Source organism: Aedes albopictus, chromosome 3 (genome assembly GCF_035046485.1).
Source record: "Aedes albopictus strain Foshan chromosome 3, AalbF5, whole genome shotgun sequence".
Lineage (NCBI taxonomy): Eukaryota > Metazoa > Arthropoda > Insecta > Diptera > Culicidae > Aedes > Aedes albopictus.
The window spans coordinates 335,563,741-335,568,078 of record NC_085138.1 but is presented as its reverse complement, the minus strand read 5'-3'; the positions used below and the strand labels follow the sequence as shown (position 1 = coordinate 335,568,078).

The 4,338-nt window shown below is 38.3% G+C and overlaps 1 pseudogene; it reads left to right on the top strand.

Annotated features, from left to right (window-relative positions):
* The first annotated feature begins 1,593 nt into the window (after nt 1-1,593).
* Nucleotides 1,594-2,045, top strand: LOC115260515 (uncharacterized; annotated as a pseudogene).
* Nucleotides 2,046-4,338: the final 2,293 nt, after the last annotated feature.

Below are 4,338 nucleotides of genomic sequence, written 5' to 3'. Positions count from 1 at the left end.
AATATGCTGAATACAAATAGAGTCAGGTAAATTATTCAAAAACACATAGATAAATTCGTTGTTCCGCAATTCGTGAAAAGCCTTGTGAAAGGCCTATACAGCTGGCATCTTGAGGGTACTGGAATTTGCAGAGTGTGTTCCTACATATCGCTTTGAAACTGGTGCCTAAACGATGACCAAACGTACCCTATGGACTTCACAATATCCAAACTCCCGTGACACCCAGGCCAGAAAAGACATAGAGGTGTCCAACTAATATTCCTTTCCTATCCCTGTCAGCTGTCACAAGGAAGTGGCCAGGGCAGTACTCTACCACTGGAGGAATGCGTCAATTTTATCTAAGAGTCAGAGGTTAGCCCGAAATCTTTGGTAACGGACGGGAAGGAGGCAACTCTCATAACAGCGGTCTAGGAATGCACCACCTACAAATTTGTGAAACTTGTTTGCTAATGCTAATGCTAAATCAGCCTAAATTTGTTTAAATCGGTGGAGAATTTACGGAGATATGGTCATTTTAGTTTCGTGGGTAACCGGGTACTCTGCCGGCATTCCACATAAATAAAAAAAATCGCATCTTTGATTCGGTAGTTTTGTCATCCCGAGTGCCGGATTTTGACGTCTTTTATTCAGAAGCAGCTGGTATCTGCTTTTTGAATTCACAACACTTGATGCAAGCGTCACAATAGCAGTCAAGCTGGTCATATCCGTGTGCTACAGCCCGGTCAACCAAACGTAATTTTTCTTTATAGTTCTTTATCAAAAAATAACGACCCTTATCGACCATTCTTTAGACTTGTTTGCGATACATTTATTCACAAATCTTTAAATATCGGTATTGATTTTAAATATATTTATTATTATCAAATAAGCGATAAAAATCTTTAAAGATGCAACACTTTATTTTGTTACTTTTCAATTTGTCGCTAGCGCTAGCGGAAAGAATACTATCTTTTCCAATATTTATCAGCATGCATTTGAAAATCGATATCTTCATAACGTCACACCGCGTTACATTTCGGCAACGATTACCAAAGGTCGACATCGATCCACATTTATAAACCCCTTGTAATCGATCACCAACGCCAGACAAAGACAGTTCGATACCGCCCATCTCCAGATGACAGCTATGTTGTGTTTACGTTCAGTGAGAAAGTGAGCCAGAGCATGAATTCCAATTCGGAAATCACGGAGGAAGTGCTGGAGGAGGCCACCAATAATCAGCCGGTGGATGTGACGCTACCGCTCGATGTCTACAATGAGCAAGCGGAGACAATAAGGGCAATCCAGACAGATGTGGTTTACATAAAGTAGCAATTCAAAGTGTTGTTGCAGCACGGAATGCCTGAGGGTATAACCCCACTACATCAGTGTCAATCGAATCCATAAGAGAGATTATGCCTCTAAACTCAACCGATGCGTTGGTTGACTTCAAAGTGTTTCTGGAGAAAAATAACAACAAAAAGGCTTTTGTAAGTTGCTTCATTATATGTACATTGTACATAAAGGTATTGAAAATTAAATCTTTTTATTCGTTCACAGGAAAAGTTCCTGGCGTATTTTGTGTTGCTCAAAAAGCCTCTGAGGGAAATAACCATGCTTCTGATTGAGAAGGTGTTCAGCCTAGACTTGCAGACGCAAGTGAATTATTCAGGAGCTGGTGGGTGGCAAACACCCACTCAAATCGTTGTGTTCAACGCAAGTATTGATCAGTAAGTAGTTTTTCCACGTTGACTCATACAGTAGATGATCGATAACAGCAAATTTTCAAACTGTAAGTTTGATTAACAACATTGAATGTACTTTTTATAATTACAGAATCGATTGTCGATCATTCCCTCTTCGAAACCACAGAAGACCCGGCTACACTGGCATGTGCCGAATTCCGATACCAAATGCAACATGCATGTGATCGAGTTAGGACCAGTGAACGACGGCAATCGGCAACCACAAACCGAAACCCGACGAGCCGTAAGAAACTCCGTATTCCACTGAAGATGGAGTTCCTCAACGATGACGACGAAGCAGTGGACGAAGATGCACCCTAAGACAATGCGACTTGAGATAATGAAATTAAAAAAAAAGTGAATGAGTTTCAAAAGTAATACTGTTTGTATGTATTTGGTTAATAGAAAGGCATAAAACTGGATTCTTTTTGTCACTAAAATGTATGAATCAAGGGTGCTACATAGTAATCGCAATTATTTGAATTGTATGGCAAACAAACCACTTTGCTTATTGTTGGATTCAATTGGAATGTTTTTTTTCGCAGGATTCAAAATTCCCTAATAGCATATACAACTTTCGGGTCAACTTTGAATTACATAGAGATTCTTTTACTTCAAACAGCGGCCCGGTTACAAAAATATCTTCATCTCTCTTTTCAAAGAAACTAACTCTCAAAATGACAATTTCATTTGGAGAAACCCACATGATACAATTATCACTAACTTTTTCTGCACGAACAGTGAAATTAGGGTAGATCAATCTGTAGAACTTGTGTTGGTTATAATCAAAATTACTTATCAGATACTCCAGCTAAAGGGAAATTGTATTTGGAAACCCAGCCAGCTAGGTCGGATTTCAATCGCGCATTGGCTGATTCTGATTTTTTTTCGGCATATTCCTGCAAGAAGGAAATGATTACTAACCACGTGTATAACTTAGTGGCCTTCGGTGGTGACTTACGTTGTTCGTATCCCCATTTTCGCTCAGCTTTTCGGGAATGTCCCATGCCATCTCCTCGAGAACTTCGTCCAAATACTCTACTTCCATAAAATCGTCGGAAATGGAGTTAGTTGCGGACGAATCGGAGTCATGATTATCTAGTTGAAAATTATCTGGATAGGTAGGCTGCTTCGACGAATCGGCTGTAGATAACTGTGGTTCTTGGATTTTCCGGTGACGTACTCTCGGTCTTGCCCTAGCTCCTTTCTTCAATCGTGGTAGGGTTCGCGGCATTTAGTACAAAAGAGGAAACTCACAGACCTGAAAACAAGTTGGAGGACATGTTGTAAATTTCGCTTTAATAAACCAGAATATAAGAATTATGTTATGTACCGTAAACCGAGGTCAAATTGATCAGCAGGGTAAAAGTGATCATTCGGGTACTACATTGTAATTCCATACTAAGAACTCTTAAGCGTCGTAATGATCTTAAACTTTTTACGTCATCTGGTTCGTAGCTGTCTAGAGATGAGTGCAGACTTTTTTTTAGAAAAAAGTTAGTTCTGCCTATTTTTTTTTTGGGAATTTGCAATGTATTTCTCATTTGGCTGAAATCATTGCTACTAAACAATCGATTGCTAATAGGACTTCCCGTAAATTCTCTGTTTTAACATTTTTGTGGAGTCTTGGTTGGAAAGCTATGTAGCTAATCAGAACATGAAATAGTTATGAAAAAGTTCATTTTTGATTAAATGGTCATTTATTGTGATAGAAATCACTTATTTCAAATGGAATTGCCTACCTTAAGGTGTTTTTTCAGAAATATTTTTGGCAATATTTGAATTGGTACTGATGTTATCCGCAAAAGTTGTTTTATAGTGATCAATTTGACCCCGGATTACGGTACCGCCAATATGTAAAATATGTTTACCTTTTACCAGCAAGCTTCACAACCGCACCCGTAGACCAGAGGAACCAGTGCCACCAACAAGGACGTCGCAGTAAGCTTCAAATAACCCGAGTTCGATACTAGCATAAGCAAGACTATACAAAAAAGTAACCTCCCGTGAGCTGGTGAACCTCCAACTTTTTTTTTCATTTTTTTTAAAGCAAACAACAACAAATTTGATGATCGTCAATTGCCAATGACAGACGCAAAGTATCGAAGTATCATTAGAAATCGTTATCCGTCGGCATCTACACATCGACAAAGACCGATATCGATAATTTGATAAATATCTTTATGGAAGACTTCTCAAAAGAATTTGTGTAGGAATTTCTTAAGAAATCCCTGGAGAATTTTCTAAACTTAATATTGAAGATTTTTTTTCAGAAATCCTTGATTGGTTGTCTGAATGAATTCTTTATGAAATTTCTAGAGGAACCTCTTGAATAATTGTTGAAGGAAGGATTACTAAAGAACACTAAAGGATTTCTGATCAAGGAGAAGTTTCTGTTGCAATTCTCCCAGGTATTCTAAATTGTACCTTTGAGATTTTTTAGAGGAATATCTAATGGACTTTTCGAATAAAATTTTCGAATGATTCATAGATTCATTGAAAGAAGACGTAAAGAAATTCCTGGAGGAATCTTTGAAGAAATTGACGGAGGAATCTCTGGAAGAATTTCTTAAGATATCGCTGGACGAATGTCTGAGGGAATCCCAGGAGAATG